Source organism: Lepidochelys kempii, chromosome 4 (assembly GCF_965140285.1).
Source record: "Lepidochelys kempii isolate rLepKem1 chromosome 4, rLepKem1.hap1, whole genome shotgun sequence".
In the NCBI taxonomy this organism is placed as follows: Eukaryota; Metazoa; Chordata; order Testudines; family Cheloniidae; genus Lepidochelys; species Lepidochelys kempii.
In genome coordinates this window covers 134678330-134700587 of record NC_136383.1, presented here as the reverse complement: position 1 = coordinate 134700587, position 22258 = coordinate 134678330, and the positions used below count along the sequence as shown (strand labels likewise).

General features: G+C 45.7%; 1 protein-coding gene across 2 annotated transcripts in view; it reads left to right on the top strand.

Moving 5' to 3' along the window:
• Positions 1-4793: 4793 nt before the first annotated feature.
• Positions 4794-22258, top strand: part of LZTS3 (leucine zipper tumor suppressor family member 3) — a 71196-nt gene continuing 53731 nt past the window's right edge. The window contains exons 1-2 of one of the 2 annotated variants that reach the window (XM_073342956.2): positions 4794-4960; positions 7545-7627. The gene's annotated coding sequence lies outside the window, so the exon portion shown is untranslated. The remainder of the gene's footprint in view (positions 4961-7544; positions 7628-22258) is intronic. The other variant, XM_073342957.2, reaches the window with a different exon arrangement.

Below are 22258 nucleotides of genomic sequence, written 5' to 3'. Positions count from 1 at the left end.
CACATGCTCAGGGTCCAACTGATCACCATATTTGGGGCCGAGAAGGAATTTCCCCCAAGGTCAGATTGCCAGAGACCCTGGGTTTTTTTTGCCTTCCTCTGCAGCATGGGTCCCAGGTCACTTGCAGGTTTAAACTAGTGTAAATGGTGGATTTTCTGTAACTTGAAGTCTTTAAATCATGATTTGAGGACTTCAGTAACTCAGCCAGAGGTTATGGATCTATTACAGGAGTGGGTGGGTGAGATTCTGTGGCCTGCAATGTGCAGGAAGTCAGACTAGATGATCACGATGGTCCCTTCCGGCCTGAAACCGTGTCTTCAGGAACAGTGAGGTACTGCAGGACGTGTTGTTGGGGCGTCTCTGAGCAATGCTCTTTCATCGGATTCATTACGGAGCCAATGCCTGAGCCAGCATTCCGTCAGGGGACGCTTGACACTGCCAGGGAGTCACCTCTTGGGTGAACTGCAGAACGGACATCCTGACCATTTCTGCTCATTCTCCTGGCACTTCCTGATGCAATGTCAGGGCGTAGGGCTGGCCATAGTCTAGTTGAGATGGTTCCAGTCTGTTCACCCCCATTGCCTTCCCTGGAGATTACAATTGAGCACAGCACTTTTCTTCACTTCCTGTCCTAAACTGTAGCATTGTGGTACTGTGCCCTGTCAGACCAGCTGTCATGTCCCGCATTAAAAGTGGCTGCACTTAAAAAGCAGATGACGTGAGTCTAATGGCTCTATTTCAGGCATTTTTTAATGTATCCATCACTGTACTATCTAGGTGTCATATTAAAAAGCATCAGTCAAGTTCAATCAATCGCACCACGTGTGTCAACTTAAAAAGCAAAAGTACCATTTGCAAAGGCTCTTACGGCAAAATATTCAAACGCTGGGTACCTAAAATTAGGTTCCTAAATCCATATTTAGGCAAGTGATTTGATATTCCAGAAGGACTGAGCAGACCACAAATCTCCTTCCTGTCAATGGGAGAACCATGAGACCGGCACCTCTGAAAATTGGATCACTTACGAAGCAGCTTAGATAGGGATTCGGGGCTCTCACTTTAGGCCCCCAGCTGCACAATGGGAGGCTGTGGGTGCTCTGAAAATCAGGTCCCAGGTTTGCAAATGTTGACCTGAGTCTGATAATTTCCAACCCTGCAAGGCATTTAAACCCGTATAATGAAAATGTTTCACATAGTGTTCTCTTTCCTCCCGTGCCTTCTCACTCCCTACGGTTGTGGCCATTCAGGAGTGGTTTATTTTTTTTTTTAGCTTTGGTCGCAGTCCCCCCATCTCCTTCTGTTTTCCTAGAATCGTCTGTCACGCTAAAAAATTTCACAATATTTTCCTTGTGGGCAAAAAAAGTATAATAAGGGACCTTGGCACATGCTTGGGAGAGAGCTAATTATAGGATTTTCAGGCTAATGTGATAATATTTTACTTAAATGTGCGGCATAGTTGTAATTACTCCTCCGGAGATGCCAGCCGCAGCAGAGGATGAGGCAATATGTTATTATGTAATCTACTGTTATTGTGCTGCTGCGGAAATTTTCACTCTCCCATCACCTTCCCTCCCACACAGCCCCAAGCTTTTCATCCCAAACTCAGCACTGTTGCTTCTTTTAATGGGATCTTGTTGAGTCTGGTGGGTCAGCGACAGACCCGGCCATAAGCACAGGCAGCTGCTTGAGAAGCTGGTGGCAATTCCAGGGCCTCCGTCTATTCCCGGTAACTGGGAATAGTGTCTGGTTTCTCACCGTTCTCTGGGCCTGATCTGTTGATTTCATTGCGACTGGGGTCTGGTCCCATCTGCCTTTCCACGAGCAATACTGGAAAGTGGTAGCTTCTAGGCAGACTCCCTCAGCCAAGCCACCATCCGGTGGCTTGGAATCCTGCAACCTTAGCCAAAAATCCATCCCACCTAAGGCATCATTGTACCTGGTCACAGGTTGCTTTTCCCCCTTCATTCCTTGTAGTGCAGTACACGTCAGGCTGTGATCTGCCATGGCCACTAGGGGTCCCTAGAGCTGCTTCTGTTAGTAAAATGATGGTACGTCCATCAGCCTCCAAACAAAGATGCTTTCAACCAGACTAGTTCTAGCCCAGTCTATGGCCCTTTTGGGGCTTTTTTGGTCAACTAAAACCGTCTCTCTCTGCAGCTTCATTTCCTTTATGTGGGTGTAAATACAGCTCTGAGCAGATTAGTGGATGATGATGATAAAGTTGGAGGCGTTGCAAATACACAGGAGAATGGAAACAAACGGCAAAGCGACCTGGAGAAATCAGAGCAACAGGGGCTGCAGGAAGAGATCTGGTGCAGAAGACCATAAAGTCCCACACCAGGGGAGAAGACACGCACAGCCCAGGTATGAAATAGGGGGGTGGAACCAAGTAGCCAGATCCATTGCTTCAAAGCAGATTAATTTTTCTGTCACATCATCTTCATCCCTACACCTTTTTTCTGTAATCAAGCACTACGGTTGCTGGTGGGGAGGTGTAGAGCTGCGATGGAACGGCTAGGCCAGGACGTGTTCACGAGGGCATGCCTGCAGGTATCCTAAGAACAGATCCATAATATGAAGCGGTTTGAGAACCACTGGTTTAATGCACTGAGCACTGGACTGTGGTCCAACCACGCATAAATTCTTATCCTCATCTTGTACATGGACTGCCTCTCTGGCCTTCGGCAAGTCATACAGAGCCTCATCAAAAGCCTGCTGAAGTCAGTGGAAAAAACACCCTTTGGTTTTATTGAGATTTGAATCAAGCCCCTGATCTCTTTGCCTCAGCTTCCCTACCTGTAAAATAGGGATAATGCTTACGCACTTCATTGGGGTATTGGGAGGATTCATTCATTAATGCTGGTGAAGTGCATTGGAGGTGCATAGCTATCGTCCAGTAGAGGTGGTAGCCATTAGCCATTCTGTGGGCTGGGCCAGAGGATCAGAACAGATGTGCCTAGAGGTGAGTTCTCTCTCTGAGAACTGATCTGCAGGAGATGGTGGTTGTTTAATTCACTCACATTTAATGTCCTGGTTTTCATTTCATTGACCTTATTCCCATCCTCCATCCAAACTTTCAGTTGGCCCAGAGAATATAGTACAGCCCTGCATCTCAGATCCTAATTTGTCTGTGTCAACAGACTTACCATGTATAATTTATAAGTGATTGAATTAGGTAGCCAGGGTTTCGGGAAACCTGCATCACTTGAAATCTTGCTTTGTCATCAGGGTTTCCTGCTCTGAAGTTTCATGGCAAGGATCCATTAAGTCCAGAAGGAACCATTTTAATCAGCTTGTCTGACCTTCTGTATAACACTGGCCATAGAACTTCCCCAAATAATTCCTAGATTGTCTCTTTTAGAAAAACATTCAATGTTGGTTTAAATATTGTTAGTGATGGAGAATCCACCACAACCCTTGGTAAATTGTTCCAGTGATTACTTACCCTCACTGTCAAAAATGTGTGCCTTATTTCCAGTCTGAGTTTGTCTAGCTTTAACTTTCAGCCACTTGGTCCTGTCAAACCTTTCTCTGCTAAATTGAAGAGCCCGTTATTAAATATTTGTTTCCCATATAGGTAATTATAGACAGTAACCAAGTCACCCCTTAACCCTTTTCTTTGTTAAGCTAAATAGATTGAGCTTCCTGAGTCTATCACTAAAAGACATATTTTCCAATACTTTAATCATTGTGATGGCTCTTCTCTGAACCCCCTCCAACTTATCAACATCTTTCTTGAATTGTGGGCACCAGAACTGGACACAGGATTCCAGCAGAAGTCACACCAGTGCCAAATACCGAGGTAAAATCTCTGTACTCCTATTCATGATTCCCCTGTTTATGCATCCCAGGATCGCATTAGCTCTTTTGGCCACAGCGTCACACTGGGAGCTCATGTTCAGCTGATTATCCACCACGACTCCCAAATCTCTTTCGTCGTCCCCGCTTCCCAGGATAGAACCCCCTCATCCTGTAAGTATGGCCTGCATTCTTTGTTCCTAGAGGGATACGGTTACATCTGGAGTTGGAATTTGGCCAGGAGACTGGGGTTCAACAAGCCTAAGATGAGCTAGAGCTCTGGTGGCCCCCTCTCAAGTGGGTCCAGGGAGCTGCAGCCCAAACACTGTCTCGGGACCTATGGACCTGGATTCGAGACCTCCAGTCCCTCACAGCTCGTACCATTCCTCCCTCAGAGAGAGAGGGAGTTCTGTGGTAGCGAACAAACCTTTGAGAGCACAGCTACAGGTGAAGCAACTTCCTTAAACACTGCACTGGAATAGGGTTATCTGCTTCTTAGGCATTGGCTAACTGCCAGGGCTGGAGCTAGCAGGTGGAAATTGTCGGGAATGACCATTCAAGCACTTGGATAAGCTGGAAAGTGGCAGTTGGTAGTTTAAGGTGTGTGCACGCAAACCCGCGCTCACTGGATGCATGTTGCTTGGAGCCTTGGGTTAGTGCCAAGTGGCTTTTGGACCAAGCTGGCTTGTTTTCCAGCTGTACATCGATGTATGAATAAACCCTGGCGTTCGGGTGGAATCTCAGAACATGCAAGTCTGACTCTTGTCAGAGCCCCACTGCACCAAAGCCCAGTTTAGCTCTAGGGCTAATCCATAGGCAGCCTCGGCAGCTAGGCCAAAGGGAGAATGGGCCAAAGTGACGCTGATAAAGTTATTATCAGAACTGAGGCACATTGGAGGGGAGGGGAAGTGAAGCTTGCATGGGCTGTGCTGTATCTGGGGATAAACACGGGACTTCAGTCTCCAGGGCTGTTCATCTGCCACCTTTTCACTTGTACTAAATTCACTCGGCTAAAGCAGGCGTGTTGAGAGTTAAGGCGCTGGGCACTCACCTCATTTCCCGCCATGCACCGAAAAACAACAAGAAGCCTGGAGTTTGTGAAATAAATTATAGCCCTCTTTCCTGCATGAAGCATTTGGCAGACACATGTCCCTAATTGCAGGTGAGTCCATATCGCCAAGCAGGGGAAAGAATAGAAGCTGCGAAAATCAGACGTGCGCATTTTATCCTGAGAAGGATCAAAGGCAGGAAGAGCTCCCATTACACATCTGGTGCAGCAGCTCAGCTCAGGAAAGATCCCTCCCGCCCCCCCTGGGGAAGACTTCACTCTTGGCACCAAGCCTGGCCATGTTCACCCAGCAGGGCGGGCTTGGCCACTCAGTTTCATATCACACCCTTCGTGGCCTGGCTCAGCAGGGAACAGCTCCTGGGTCATAGAATCATAGAATATTCGGGTTGGAAGAGACCTCAGGAGGTCATCTAGTCCAACCCCCTGCTCAAAGCAGGACCAAGCCCCAATTTTTGCCCCAGATCCCTCAATGGCCTCCTCAAGGATTGAACTCACAACCCTGGGTTTAGCAAACCAATGGTAGAGCCACTGGCCGCTCCCTGCTTCTCCCACACACTACTGCGGCAGTGCTGCAGAGAGATGCACTGCAGACCAGAGCTCTCTGGGGCACAGAGCCCCGACACAGTCTCTCAGCCTGTCACCACTGCTCCCCGAGTGTCAGAACCACCTTGGTTATGGGCCTTATGCACCCACAGAGGGTGCGCTCACCTGCTCCTTGCTTAGCCATTCCCTCCCATTCAGCACGATTTGTGCCCGGGCGTAACTGACCACACAGGGCCATGGAGAATCATCCTCCGCATTCTACAGGTTCCATTTCATTTCTGTATACGCTCAGGGTAAACAGTCGAGGGCATTGGCACCAAGGCAATTTGTTTCGTTGGGGTTTTTCTTTTTTGGTGCGGGGAGAGGGGTGCATGATTGAAACGCTGAATCTGCATTAAAGATTTCAAGTGTTTTGGGCTTAACTGGAAGGGGGGAAATGGACCTGAATTTTGAAAATACTTAGTAGATGTATTGCTGGGACAATTGGCCATGTGTTGCCAGTTGCTCCTCAAAGCATGTTGGGCCATGCTGCTCTGACAAAGATGGAAGAAGGAAACTTCTACATCTGTATATTCCTGGAGAAGGGAAGAAGCTCCATAGCTGTTTGGGCCATGGAGAGGCCATGGCTTATTTTCCAAAGTGTCAGTGTAGGACATGGGATGCAGGCGGACATCAGATTTAACCCTAGGAGATTTGCCCTGGAGTTGGAGGGGCTGAAATCCACTTCTGGCAGGTTTCATCTTTAAAATCAAGGCTTGAATTTTCTCTCCGTCATACTGGAGTAAATCAGGATTAACTCCATTGAAGCCGATGTGTAAAGCCACTGTGAGGTCAGAATCAGAACCTTTGTCCTTAGAATCAGGTATGGTTGTTCTCGCCAGTGCTAAAACATCAGTATGACCACAGACAGAGATTTTTAGAGTCAGCGATTTCATTTCAGTCCGACCGAATGCTGAATTAATTATAAATCTCTAGATGAGGGCCAGGTTCTAATCTCTCAGTGGTGTGAAAATCAGCCCTCCTATGGAGGTGTCTACAATTAAGTGCCAAGTTGGGAAATGTTAGGCTAAATCTCTCTGTAGCCTGGGATTAACTTCTCTTGCAGAGGTGGAGATGGGGGTGGTTATGGAGATGAGGGCGGTAGTTAATCACGAGTCAGCTCAAAGTCTCACTTGTTACTCAGGCAAACCTTGAACTGATTTCTTCCCCTGGGCCCAGGAACCTCCCTGTCCCCTTCCATATCATTCATCAAAGCCCATGCTGGTCTGACTATTACAAAAGACAACGGCTGTGTTGTTATTAATTGTTACTAGATTATAATATAGATTTCTGCTTATATTAATAATTGAGTATATAAAATGGTTATTATAATTTTTAATAGATATGCATTATTATATCATAATTTATTATCTGAGTCTTTGAAGGCATGTTCCCTTGAGCAAGTTCTCCCACCCCCATTATTTTCTGGTAGCTCCCCTTCTTTTTTCACCCCAAACCCTAATCATTTATTATGTCTTATTATATTTTATTAATATTGAATACCATAGCAGCTAGAGGCCCTATTGAAGTTCAGGGCCCCCAAGTACTACTCAGTGTATAGACAGTGAGAAATGGTCTTTGCACTAAAGACACAAAGGTTAGGAGGGGAAACCGAGGCAAAGAGAAAGTGATTTGGCCGGGGGGGGGGGGTCAGTGGTAGAGCAGGGAATAGAATCTTAGAGTTCTGGGTTGGCATGCCATGCATTAACCACTGGACAACACTGACTCCCTGTAACAGGGCCGTCTGCCTCTCTAAGGGCCGGGTGAGCTAGGGAGCAGCCAGCTCTGTTCTGAAGACGAGACGAGCAAGCAGATAGGTGCTGGGAAATCCAACCCAGCTGGGCAGCATGAGGTGCTTGGGGCTGGAAGATGTAAAAGGGAAAGCCTGGGCCCAAGAGGGCTGGGAGGACACGTTCGTGTACCTGTAGCAGAGAACTATGAGGTGGTGAGACCCTGTGGGCCTAGGGTTGCCAACTTTCTAGTCACAGAAAACCGAAAATCGAGCTTTGGTATAAGGGCTAGGAACTGACCTGACCAGTTTTCCCAGGTTGGTGACTGAGGGCCCCAGCTTACACTGCTGTTCTGCTTATTAAAGGAGGCAGGGGCTACCAGACTTTCTTCAGTGGTCGAGGAAAGGAGCTGAGCGTGAGCAGGACAGAGTGTCTTATCCATAAAGAGGTTTGTGTATCGTAAGCTCTTGGGGCAGGGACTGTATCTTCCTACATGACCGAACAGCACTGAGCTCGCTTTGGGCCTGAATTCAGTGGTGCCGGGGAGAGCCCTTGTAATCAGGGAATGGTGTGAAGGAGGAAAGGACGTTGGGTGGATGGGAGGCTGAAGGAAAATGAATGAACTATTTGAAAGTCTTTTACCACAGCTGGCCATACGGGAATATGTTCCTTTTTAATGATGCATTTGTATGAGCAATTCTGTCTGTGTTCTGTCACCAGTGTAACCTCTTGGACTTTTGTTCTGTGTTTAGGGGAGACCCACGCAATGGACTCTGTATGCATGTAGCTTTTGTCACAGAGAGACAAAACATGACCGCAGGAGTCTTTTGTTTGCGTGCACATTCTTTAATTCATATGGATGGCGCTAACTCGGGTGCACTTAGTTCCTGGTCTTGCAAACACTTATGCACATGAGCACTCGCATTGGGTTCAATGTGACTGCTCGTGTGTGTTGAGCCTATGCGGGTGAATGGGACTACTCACGTGTGTAAATGTTTGCAGAATGGGGGCCTTAGTGTGTGGGCGTCTGAAGGCAAAAGCTCTCCAAATTTCTTTTTAAAACGTCCATGTGCTCACACCTGCTTCAGGGCCCTTCCACACACGCTTGGCATTTGTACTGTTGGTGCAAAAGCCTTTAGCTCCGTGGGCACTTTTGTCCGGAACAGCCTTTCTGGCCTTTCCATCCTCTCTCTATCTCTTTTCAGGTTGCATCTGAAAACATCCTCTCCACTTCCCCCACCCCAGGTCCAAGCCACTCAGGTTCTCTCTCCGGCTGCTATTATGTATCACTTAAGGATCCAATTCTACAAATCCTCTAAGCTCAGCACTCCGGTTAAAGTCCAGGCAGCTCCAGGTATGGAGGTTTGGCAGGAATGAGACCTTATTCTGAAAGGTGGTCTGGAGTATAGTTTCTATGAAAGAGGGTAAAAATTGCAGTAAAGCTTTTATTTTGCTGCTACATAGCAAAAGTCTAGGAAGTCCCCGGAGCTGGACAGTGCTGGTGCTTGGCTGTATGCTAACCTATCACTTCTCAGACAAATGGTAGCTTGAAGTGAGGTGCCTCCAAAGAAGCAAAGGGGTTGTTATGGCTGAAGACCAGTGAGGGCAATTTAAAGTTTACCATCAACTGTTTTGCTGCTGATTTTTTGTTAGCGGAAATAGCCAGGGTCCTTTGGGATTGTGGGGAGTGCTGGATTAGAGAACCATCCCTCTGTTTCCCTCCAGTCTGACTCGGGGAGGTTGGCTCCATTTTTTCCAGATAGATATCCCAAAGCTGGAGGCTTGTCCAAGAATCTCTGGGCTGGCAATTGGACAGGAAGTCTGGTGAGATCAGGTTTTCTCAAGAGATGCGGTGCTGAGGCCGAGTCTGGAACGTCACCAGAACAGCCCCTCTTGTGGGCTTTTGGTACTTCCAATCCCAGCCAACATCAGGGAACAGGGAAATGTGGCAGGAACAATAGAACAAAAAGATGCTCCTTGAACTTCTTCAGATCTTACATACATTTTGCGTGAAAATATTGGTCAATTTTAATTTAATCCAGGCTGGTTCTCTCCTCCTTAATGGAGTCCGCATGGAGGCATTTCCCGTGGTTGATAAATAAGAAGTGGAAACCCTGATCTCACAGTGGGGATGGATTTTTTTGCTAATACGTTGAAGGGGAAAACGAGGGATTTAATGTTTCTTCCCCCTGTTGCTGAAGAAAAGTTATGATGAGCAGAACTCTAGAAACAGACTGATGGTGCCAGAAGTTTCGCAGCGCACCCACCACAAGTTATCTTTCTGTAACTAAAACCTGACCTAGATTGCCTGGCCAAAAAATAAATTCTGCGCATTACAGTGGATATACACTGCTTTTATTACCCTACTGCTGGACACTCGGGGGCCTCGTTATCATTTACACTAAGGCCTGGTCTACACGCACAACTTGTACTGGGATAAGTGCTTCAGCTAGGGGTGTGTTTTACCCAAACAGTTGTACTGAATACCCCTTGTGTGAAAGAAGTTACATCACTGTAAAGATGCCTTAAATGTGACTAGCTTGTTCCCCTTCCTGTATGGGAGTAAACTATCCCAGTATAAACACTTTTATAGCAGGATAATTGTGTCCACACGGGGGCTGAACCCACTGGTATAACTAGAGCGGGATGACTTGTGGGTCGACAAGGCCGAGGGCCCCTTTCTACAACTTGAGCAAAAAGAAAAGGAGTACTTGTGGCACCTTAGAGACTAACCAATTTATTTGAGCATGAGCTTTCGTGAGCTACACCTCACTTCATCGGATGCATACCGTGGAAACTGCAGCCGACTTTATATACACACAGAGAATATGAAAAAATACCTCCTCCCACCCCACTGTGTAAACTGACTTTAGTGTAAATGACCATCAGGTCTTTTCTTTTGTGCTGGGAGTAGAATCAAAAGGCTTGTCTGAACACAAAGTTGTACTGCTGTAGTTATGCTGATGTGTTAAAAGCAGAATAAGCCCTTAGCATGAATGTGGTTATACCGGTATAAAAGTGTGTATTCCTGTGTGGGAAGAGGACTAAGCTATACTGATGTAAGGCACCTTTATACTGGTATATATGGGTCCATGATAAGGGGTTTATAGCTATTCCAGTTAAAAATCACATCTCTAGCCAAAAAAGTTACAGCAGTACAAAACCTGAGCGTAGGCCACGCCTAAGACCAGATAATGTAAAGCTTTATCTCTCTGGAAGCAGGAGTGTCCTGAGGCCAGATCTACACCACAGACTTCTGTCCGTAGCTGTGTGGGGCAGGGCTGTGAAGCAGTGAAATTCCAGACGGACCTTTCTCTTGTCTATTTAGAAAGTAAGATCTTCCGGCCAGGGGCCGTCACTTTCAATGAGTATGTGTTTGAGGGGGTCTTCCTGGTTCTAATGGTTTTGAAAAACTTTCAACAAAGGATCTTTGATAGAGGTGGGGGGAAGGGACCCTTGCTACTTCCAAGAATTTTTCTGTTGAACATTTACTACACAAAGCTTTTAAGGAAGGAATGCTGGTGAGTAGTTAGACTTCAAGCCTGGGAATTGGGACACTTGGGGTCTCATCTGTACTATAGATTTGCTGTGTGTTCTTGAGCAAGCACTTAACCTCTGTCTGCCTTAGGGCTTTCCTACAAGGAGAAAAAGCCCAGAATAGCAAGTGCTGTATACGCAAAAAGAAAAGGAGGACTTGTGGCACCTTAGAGACGAACAAATTTATTTGCGCATAAGCTTTCGTGAGCTACAGCTCACTTCATCGGATGCAGTGGAAAATACAGTGGGGAGATTTATATACACAGAGAACATGAAACAATGGGTGTTACCGTACACACTGTAAGGAGAGTGATCATTTAAGGTGAGCTATTACCAGCAGGAGAGCGGGGAGGGAAAAAACTTTTGTAGTGATAATCAAGGTGGGCCATTTCCAGCAGTTGACAAGAACGTCTGAGGAAATAAACATGGGGAAATAGTTTTACTTTGTGTAATGACACATCCACTCCCAGTCTTTATTCAAGCCTAAGTTAATTGTATCCAGTTTGCAAATTAATTCCAATTCAGCAGTCTCTCATTGGAGTCTGTTTTTGAAGTTTTTTTGTTGAAGAATTGCCACTTTTAGGTCTGTAATTGAGTGACCAAAGAGATTGAAGTGTTCTCCGACTGGTTTTTGAATGTTATAATTCTTGACGTCTGATTTGTGTCCATTTATTCTTTTACGTAGAGACTGTCCAGTTTGGCCAATGTACATGGCAGAGGGGCATTGCTGGCACATGATGGCATATATCACATTGGTAGATGTGCAGGTGAATGAGCCTCTGATAGTGTGGCTGATGTGATTAGGCTCTATGATGGAGTCCCCTGAATAGATATGTTGGCATAGTTGGCAACGGGCTTTGTTGCAAGGATAGGTTCCTGGGTTAGTGATTCTGTTGTGTGGTTGCTGGTGAGTATTTGCTTCTGGTTGGGAGGCTGTCTGTAGGCAAGAACTGGCCTGTCTCCCAAGATCTGTGAGAGTGATGGTTCGTCCTTCAGGATAGGTTGTAGATCCTTGATGATGCGTTGGAGAGGTTTTAGTTGGGGGCTGAAGGTGATGGCTAGTGGCGTTCTGTTATTTTCTTTTTTGGGCCTGTCCTGTAGTAGGTGACTTCTGGGTACTCTTCTGGCTCTGTCAATCTGTTTCTTCACTTCAGCAGGTGGGTATTGTAGTTGTAAGAATGCTTGATAGAGATCTCGTAGGTGTTTGTCTCTGTCTGAGGGGTTGGAACAAATGCGGTTGTATCGTAGAGCTTGGCTGTAGACAATGGATCATGTGGTGTGGTCTGGATGAAAGCTGGAGGCATGTGGGTAGGAATAGCGGTCAGTAGGTTTCTGGTATAGGGTGGTGTTTATGTGACCATCGCTTATTAGCACCATAGTGTCCAGGAAGTGGATCTCTTGTGTGGACTGGTCCAGGCTGAGGTTGATGGTGGGATGGACATTGTTGAAATCATGGTGGAATTCCTCAAGGGCTGCTTTTCCGTGGGTCCAGATGATGAAGATATCAATGTAGTGCAAGTAGAGTAGGGGCATTAGGGGACGAGAGCTGAGGAAGCGTTGTTCTAAATCAGCCATAAAAATGTTGGCATACTGTGGGGCCATGCGGGTACCCATAGCAGTGCCGCTGATTTGAAGGTATATATTGTCCCCAAATGTGAAATAGTTATGGGTGAGGACAAAGTCACAAAGTTCAGCCACCAGGTTTGCCATGACATTATCGGGGATAGTGTTCCTGACGGCTTGTCATCCATCTTTGTGTGGAATGTTGGTGTAGAGGGCTTCTACATCCATAGTGGCCAGGATGGTGTTATCAGGAAGATCACCGATGGATTGTAGTTTCCTCAGGAAGTCAATGGTGTCTCAAAGATAGCTGGGAGTGCCGGTAGCGTAAGGCCTGAGGAGGGAGTCTACATAGCCAGACAATCCTGCTGTCAGGGGTGCCAATGCCTGAGATGATGGGGTGTCCAGGATTTCCAGGTTTATGGATCTTGGGTAGCAGATAGAATACCCCAGGTCGGGGTTCCAGGGGTGTGTCTGTGCGGAATTGTTCTTGTGCTTTTTCAGGGAGTTTCTTGAGCAAATGGTGTAGTTTCTTTTGGTAACCCTCAGTGGGATCAGAGGGGATCCCACTCCCACAAAAAAAATTTTTTTTGCTTTCCAAAAACGTAACTTCTTTTTGTTCGTTTTTCAGGGTTTTTTTAATTCTGAAAACTTTTTTCCAGTTTGACATTGAAAAGTTTCTTTTGAAAAAATTTCTGCCGAAACATTTCATCCAGCTCTAGTTACTCTGACCCAAAGTAGTTGTATCGCCCTCCTGTAGCAGGCAGTCCTGGATATTCCTTGAACAGAGAAAGGAGCTTTTCTGTATTTAAGATGCAGGTACTATTTTTCCTTCCATCCAAAGCTGCAAACTACTGCACTTAAACCTGTTCTTCACTATTCAATAATTCACAGCCAAGCTATTTGAATTGAAACTCACCCCCTTCTTTGCATATGCATGTAGTGGTCATGCACTTATGAATGGCTTCTACTCCCCACTCATATGTAGTTCAGAAAGAGTTTGTTGCCTTAGTTTGAATGGACAGAGAATAGGCATAGAAGGAGGCAAACTCTGTCTTACTCTCTGTAGTGTCAGGATGACTTCACCCTATAGAGTGTGATCAGCGTGGGTGGTGCCATACTGCAGTTCATGATGGGGCTTTTAGTCTTAAGGATCAGAATTTCTTTAATGATTTCCCAGGTAGGAAAGGTTTAGAGTAGCAGCCGTGTTAGTCTGTATCCACAAAAAGAACAGGAGTACTTGTGGCACCTTAGAGACTAACAAATTTATCTGAGCATAAGCTTTTGTGGGCTACAGCTCACTTCATCGGATGCATAGAATGGAACATATAATAAGAATATATATATATATACACACACACACACATGGAGAGAAGGTGGAAGTTGCCATGCTAACTATAAAAAGTAGGAAAGAATGTCTCACCTTTCTGAGAACCAGGAGGCTGCAGATGAAGAATGTAACAGCTTGTAAGAAGGCCCATTAGAGCAACTTAGAACCTGGTTCACCTGCCTGGGCATGGAATGCCCTGAGAGAACTTGCTGTGACTTTGCTAGAGAGAGATCTTACTCCTGTAAACGTCTGATTTGGGAATGTCCCTCTGGATGTGGTGAGCAGTCAGGTATAATTATCAAAGCAGGAGGATGCACAAATCAGTCTGATATAAAAGGGTTAAACTGGCTATCCCAGAAAGTTTTCCAGAACTCTAGAACAAGAGAGTTACATTGTGCTACTCTGATACAGATAACAATTGGAATGCATCATGCTGCACGATGGTACCAGGAAAGCGTCAAGGCTAAAGCCTGATAGGAAAACATGCGGAGGCAAGGCTATACTATAACTTGGGACCACACGTATAACCAGATTCCCTGACATGGCTTGTCTTTGTAGCGTAGCTCAAATCAGATGAGCACCCAAAAGGTTGGATGCTTGTCAAAGGCTTTGCCAAACTTCTTGAGTTTGCAAAATTGGGAAGAATGTCGTGTGATGCTTCTGGCTGGGCTGGAAGCAAAGTGAGGTAAGTTTGTCTGCTGGTGTTTTGACACCTCTGCTTCTCCCAGGAAGGGCAGCGGGCACGAGAATGAGAGATGCTTCTTTTTTGGAGGCAGCAAGGGGGATTAGAAATGGTAAGCTCTTTGGGGCAAGGACTGTCTTTGTTCTGCGTATGTACAGCACCTAGCACAATGGGGTCCTGGTGCATGACTGGGGTTCCTGGGCACTACTTCAATACAAATAGTAATGCGAACCGTAATTCCCAGCCTCTTCACCAAAGAGGCTCGGCTGACATGTTGGGCAAAGGCGCTCTGGTGACATGGTGAGGGTTTAACTGTCTCGGTCAAAAAGAAAGTGGGGAATCGGTTCTTATTTAATCCAGACTGAGGGCCTGATCCAAACCCCCCACCGAAGTCAGTGGCACGAGTCAAATGCTTATAGTTGAGCATGAGCTTGAGTGTGTTGCTGGGTCAGGGGCAGAGCACACAGCACCTTGCAGGATCGAGCCTGTCGAGACAGCGGAAATGCAGAGACTACTTCGCCTCGTTCTTGGATTGGCTGCGGGCCCGTTCTCCTGTAGCACGGGGACAATTTCCCCCTAGCGCTGAAGAGCAACTCGCGCAGTTGCGTTCCTTCAAGCAGCATATCGGTGTGTGGTGTTTTCTCTCCTCGCTGCCTGTGCTGTGTCTACACTGTGACCGGCAGGGACAACACTGCAGCTATGCCGCTGCGGTGCCACGGCGTGGGCACTTCCTGCGCTCGCACAAGGGTTTGCCTTCGGTGCAGTTAGTCCCCCTCCCCGAGCGGGGGTTCCCTCCCATCGACCTAGCCACACCCACACCAAGGGCTCGGCTGGCCTAACTACAGCGCTCGGAAGTGTAAACTTTTTTCACAGCCCTGAGGAACATGGCTAGTTCGGTCTCAGTTAAGTGGAGACCAGGCCTTAGGTGGATGATCTAATGGGCTGGGGATGAGGCAAAAGCCTCTCTCATTAAAGGGCTTCTGGGAACTGACGTGGCAGGGATTCTAGCTTATGCTCTTCCCAACTAATCATCATGTAAACAAGGCCCCGGGGAGGGGAGAGGAAGGGAGGGACCTGACAGCATCTTGGGAGGATCAATACCGGCAAGTTGTGTTTAAAAACAATGCTCTTGTACAATGTAAACCTCTTCGCTGCAGAGAGCTTTTATTTCTATTTCATAGGAACAACGTGAAGGCAGCTTTATGAATCCCTAAGAGGTGTCGCAGCTTTGCCCTTTAGCTGTCACTTCTTGCTGGCTAGCCTCTCGGCTCCACAAGTTCAAATCCATGAGCGTGTCATTGCTTAGATGAAAGAGTCCTCTTCCGAAACCTAGCTTCAGGTCTGGGTTTGCCTTTGCTGAAACTGGGACTATGTTGCCAGCAGTGCAAATTGACCTTCCAGGAAAAGAACGAGATGGGGAGCTTTTTAATCTTAACTCGCTGAGTCTGGAACTGTTTGACCTAAAAAACCCACCCACTCCATGAGATTTCTCGTGAATGGGAAGCAGGGTCTGAATGAGCGCAGTCAGTGCAACTGTGGGAAAGGGTATATCCATCAAGCGATCAAAGACTTGCTGAGAAACTTGGTGCTGGGAACGCTCAGAATCCTTCCACTCAGAGTTCAAAAGTTTGTCTTTCAACCACGTGGGCATGGAGCCTGGGGAAAAGGGTTTTCCCATGCTGTCTCCTGTGTTCTCTGAAGCATCTTCCTCTATGACTTATTTATAGATGGAGAGCACTAAGACACGATGGAAATCCTGAGGAGAGAAATGAGTGTGTTCCTAAAGCCGCTACACCTATATATTAACTGCTGTCACAATTAAGCCTGGAAAGCTTTGAAATCATGTTTATTAAAGGAATGGATACTTTGCACTTCCATAATGCCTTTTATCTGAGGATCTCAGAGAGCTTCAAAAAGCCACAGGATACCCCATGGGTTTGAATAAGTAAGGAACCTACAGGACAATTACTTCACCTTTCACTGAAATGCAACTGCCCCTGAGGTGGAATGCATCCGATGAAGTGAGCTGTAGCTCACGAAAGCTCATGCTCAGATAAATTGGCTAGTCTCTAAGGTGCCACAAGTCCTCCTTTTCTTTTAGCTATTTGACAGCGCACAGCAACAGCATGCGCACAGGCTAAGTGTTCTGCTCACGTTATCAAGATTTTAGAGTTTCCACATATTCCAGCAATATATGGAATAATCGTTTCTTTTAAAATGTTGTACTCCTAAAGTGTAAGGACTAAATTCATAAATTCCAAGGTCAGAAGGGACCATTGTGATCATCTAGTCTGACCTCCTCTGTAAAACAGGCCATAGAACGTCCCCAAAATAATTCCTAGAGCAGATCTTCTAGAAAAACATCCAGTCTGGATTTTAAAATTGTTGGTGACGGAGAATCCATCACAACCCTTTGTAAATTGTTCCAAAGGTTAACTACGCTCACTGTCAAAAATGTACGCCTTATTTCCAGTCTGAATTTGTCTAGCTCCAACTCACAGCCATTGGATTGGGTACTACCTTTCTCTGCTGGCCTGAAGAGCCCATTTTTAAATATTTGTTCCTCATGGAGGTACTTATAGACTGTAATCAATCACCCCTTAACCTTCTCTTTAAGGTAAATCGATTGATCTCCTTGAGTCTATCACTATAAGGCATGTTTTCTAATCGTTTAATAATCCTTGTGGCTCTTCTCTGAACCCTGAACCCTCTTCAGTGTATCAATATCCTTTAGGTGAACCTAATTTAATGTAGTTTACACCTTTCTTCTGCCCCCTTGGGTATATATTGCATCACCTTAGATTCATTTAGACTCCCTTAGATTTCCTTAAACTTACCCCCACTACCAATGTGCATCTTACACCCCATTACTTGCTATTATTACAATAGCGCTAATGTTACTAATGTTGCCTTACCTGGTGATTTCCTTGATTTGTAATGTTCATGCCAATAGGAAATGCATTTGAGAGCACAATGCTACATGAGCTGTGTTCCTGTGTGGGATTGGTTCTCTAGGTTTGTTCCTCTTCGAAGTCAGAAATGGACTAGTTAATATATTCCTAGGAGGCAGGGGGCCCCCAGAGGGTAGTCAGATAGTACAGTCACCATAGCACTTTCAGCAGGAGGTACCTGGCCTTGCCAAAGGAGATTGCAGTGAGCCCAAACCTGACTCTCTTGTGATGAAATTGCATGATCTCATTTTGCTAAGCCTTCCTCCAGTACCAAAATCCTTCCAGGGGCTAGTGCACGATGGGGGACCCTGAGGGACAGACAGGAGAGCAAGAAGAGAGAGAGAGAAGACAAAGGGGGGAGGGGAGAATAACATTCTGGAACTGAGGCGAGGCCGAGAGATAAGAGCACCTGGGGATGTGCTTAGTGTTAATTAGCTGTGTTTAGTGCTTAGATACAATGGTAATAGGTGCCTTAGAGATACCTGAGAGAGCGAGCAGTTTTTCTAACTAATCTGCATAAATCAAGACCTCCCAACTTTATTTGATCCATCACAGGAATCCCTTCACTCACCACTGAAAAGCAGCCATACCGGAGGGCACAATACAGCAGGGCAAATTGACTAGTCTTCTCCAGTCCTCTTGTGTTGCACAAAACTGTAGGAAGTCCACAAATGGTGTAGAACCAACATAGCCTGCTCCAGTGCCAACCCCTGAGCCCAGCATGGGAGGTCTACTAGAGGCTGGAGAAATACAGTGCTTCAGTAGTTCTCAGCTGGTGGGAGGACCTTGGGTAGTTTAGAGCAGCCCTCAGGCTGCTTTAAACTACGCTGAGAATGAGCCAGCCAGAGAACCAGGGAGCCGTAGCTGACTCCCTTGCAGCCCCTCGCCACCTACCACAGCAGAGAAGAAGGTAGGGCAGTATCTAGTTAACAGTATAACACCAACATTACCCAAGAGGTTAGGAAAGGGAGTGAGGAAAGAAGAGTGCCATGCCCAAGTGTGGTTGCAGAGGGATTTGGCAGAACGTTGTTCCCATCACTGAGATTTGGCTCGGACACTGGAGTTCACACCCCTCTTTGATACAAGTGCCATTGCCGCAGGTGTGTTGAACTTGAGGCATAAAACCCATCTTGAACAAATAACAAATGTGCCTTATACTTGCTGTAAGAGCAGAAGCCCTGGCTGGGATGATTTAGTTGGGGATTGGTCCCGCTTTGAGCAGGGGGTTGGACTAGATGACCTCCTGAGGTCTCTTCCAACCCTAATCTTCAATGATTCTAAGCAAAAACTGTGAGTATTATTACTGCCAGGAGTACCATAGATCCAGGGCAAGTTTCCACCTTTGTGTACTAACGTTTGGGTGGCAGTTGTATCCGACGAGACGTTGACGGTATGACTCTGAAAACAGTGGGGCTGTAATGGAAAGTAGGTGGTAGGGAAATAACCTAATGAAGGGGTTTACTAGTTAGTCAAAAAAAAATGAAGAAAACTGCCAAGAGATGCATGAAAGTGGTTAGTCTCTAAGGTGCCACAAGTCCTCCTTTTCTTTTTATGAAAGTGCATAGTGCACCTTTGGTAGAAATACATCTTAAAGAGGTTGCAACATAGCAGACACTCACTGTATTCAGGTTATCAGCTGAATATAGCTGATATCAGCAATAATCAGCAATATCAGTGTCTGTATTCAGCAGACACTCACTGTATTCGTGTGTACGAAGTAGCTTTCAGTTCATACACAGAGTTGCCACATGTCTATCCTGCTGGACGAAGCCAGCACATCACTAGTCTTTGGTGCAGGTTAGAAAAGAGGCAGGACTCAGTTGAAATGAATATAAAAGATTCTTTATTGAAGCGACCGGACATAAACCCTTTGGTCCTTTCTGGCTCACTTGCTCCCAGACCGTCACTGGGATACTTGCTGCTGTCTAGTGTCTCCTTGAATTCTGGACTGGCTTTAGCTTTGAGGAAAGGGACTGATGACTCCACTTCAGCCACTTTTGCATTGTGACTTCTTGGTGTTGTCAGTATGCCATGACACAGCCTTTGTGACATCTCCGGCATCCATGAGTGAGGCCAGAACTTGCCATTACGCTAGGTGCCGCTCTTTGGCACATCTCTTGCAGAGAGTGACTATTTTATCAGGTCGTGTTTTATTCAGGAAGATAAATTGGGCCCAAACTTGACCCTGGATTCACCTCTACAAATAAATATAGAGAAGTAAAAGTGGCCCATGTGCTGTCTCCCAGGAGAGTTGCTGCTGTTGCTATCAGCTTTAGCAGGGTAGTTTGTAAACAGCTTCACTCCAGCACTTGCAGGTTATAGGTCAGTAACACATGGCAATAAATAATGGGCCTTCCGTCAGCCCTTTAGGTCGCGATTTCTGTATGAATTCGTTGTAGGGCTTTATAGGTCCTGCGAGGGCCTGTGCAGCAGAATGAGGGGAGGTATTCACACCTACGCACACGCTACACACAGCAGGAATGTGGGGATGCCTGTGTGTCGTTGAGCTATCAGAGCCATTGAAAAGAAGGTGACTGGGACATTACTAGACCAAAGAACAGGAATAGCCCAAACACAAGACCAGGTAGTAATGGGGGACTTCAACGCCCTAGACACCTGTTGGAAAAGCAACATGGCAAAACACACAATGTCCAGTAAGTTCTTGGAATGCCTTGGGGACAACTTTTTGTTTCAGAGCGTGGCGCAAGTAACCAGAGGGCAGCCATGTTAGACTTGATTCTGACCAACAGGGAGGAATTAGGTGTGAATCTAAAGGTTGAAAGCAAAAGTAGATCATGAAATACAGATTTCATGATTCCAAGGAAAGGGGGTAAGAGCAGCAGAATAAGGACAATGGACTTCAGAAAAGCAGCCTTTATCAAACTCTGAGGAGTGGTAGGTAAGGTCCCATAGGAAGAAAATCTAAGGAAAAAAAAGAGAGCTGGCAGCTTCTCAGAGATAATATTAAAGGCGCAACAGCAAACTAGCCTGATGTGAGGAAAGATAGGAAGAATAGGAAGAGGCCACTATGGCTCCATTAGGAGCTTGTTAATGACGTGAAAATCAAAGGAATCCTACAGAAAGTGGAAGAATGGAGAAATTGTGAAGGATGAGTACAAAAAAACAGCACAAGCATGTAGGAATAGCATCAGAAAGGCTAGGGCACAAAATAAGTTACATTTAGCATGGGACATAAAAGATAATAAAAAGAGGTTTTATAAATACATTAGGAGCAAGAGAAAGACAAAGGAAAGTGTAGGTCCATTATTTAGCAGGGAAGGACCACTAATAATGGACAACATCAAGAAGGCTGAGGTGCTTCATGCCTGTTTTGCCTCTGTGTTCACTAAAAAGGTAAATTGTGACCGGATACTTAACACAATTAATATTAATAATGAGAGGAAGGAACTCAAGCTGAAATTGGGAAAGAACAGGTGAAAGAATATTTAGATAAGTTAGATGTACTCAAATTGGCAGGGCTTGATGAAATGCACCCTGAGGTACTTAAAGAAGTAGCAGAAACAATCTCGGAACCATTAGCTATTATCGGCGAGACTCATGGAGGAGGTCCCAGATGACTGGAGAAAGGTACTATGTTTGTCTATCTTTAAAAAGCAGATAAAAAGAGGACCTGAGGAATTATAGCACAGTCAGATGCAGGATGCTGGAACAATTTGTATAGTGTGGGTGCTGAGAGCCATTGAACTAAACTGTAAATCCTGTATATAATGGAAACCACTTCAAGCTGGGGGGCACAGCAGCACCCTTAGTTCCAGCACCTATGGTCAGATGATCTTTTGTACCTGAAAAGATACTGGAACAAATTAATCAATCTATTTGTAAGCACCTAGATGATAATAGGGTTATAAATAATAGTAAAGATGGATTTGTCAAGAACAAATCATGCCACACTAACGTAGTTGCTGACCTAGTGGATGAGGAGGAAGCTATAGATGTGCTATATTTTGATTTTAATAAAGCTTTTGACACAGTCCCATATGACTTGCTCATAAGCAAGCTAGGGAAATGTGGTCTTGATGAAATTACTGTAAGGTGGGTGCGCAACTGGTTGAAAAATCATACTCAGAGTAGTTATCAATGGTTTGCTGTCAAACTGGGAAGACCTATGTAGTGGGGCCCCACAGGGGTCTGTCCTGGGTCCAATACTAGTCAATATTTTCATTAATGACTTGGATAATGGAGTGAAGAGTGCACTTTATAAAATTTGTGGCTCCCCACAAGTTGGGAGGGATTGCTAGCACTTTGGAGGACAGGATTAGAGTTCAAAATGACCTTGACAAATTGGAGACATTTTGGTCTGAAATCAACAAGATTTAATTCAGTAATGACAAATGCAATGCACTACACTTAAAAAAAAATGCAAATGCACAACTACACAATGGGAATAACGAGGTAGGCAGTAGCGCTGCCAAAAAGGACCTGGGGGTTATTGTGGACCACAAATTGAATACGAGTCAACAATGTGATGTATATTAACAGGAATGTCATGTGACAAACACAGAGGGTAATTGTCCCGCTCTCCTTGGAACTGGTGAGGCCTCAGATGGAGTACTGTGTCCAGTTCTTGGCCCCAGGCTTTAGGAAAGATGTCGAGAAATTGGAGAGAGTCCAGAGGAGAGCAACAAAAATGATAAAAGGTTTAGAAAAGGTCACCTATGAGGAAAGGTTAAAAAAAACATGCTGGGCATATTTAATCTTGAGAAAAGAAGACTGAGGGGGGACTTGATAAGCTTGTTATAAAGAGGACGGCTATGAATTGTTGTCTGTGTTCATTGAAGGTAGGGTAAGAAGTAATCATCTTAACCTGCAGAAGAGATTTCGGTTAGATATTAGGAAACAATCTAACTTTAAGGGATGTTAAGCTCTGTAATAGGCTTCCAAGGGAGGTTGTGGAATCCCCGTCACTGGAGGTTTTTAAGAACAGGTTAGACAAACACCAGTCAGGGACGGTCTAGGTTTATTTGGTCCTGCCTCAGCACAGGGGGCTGGATGTTATGA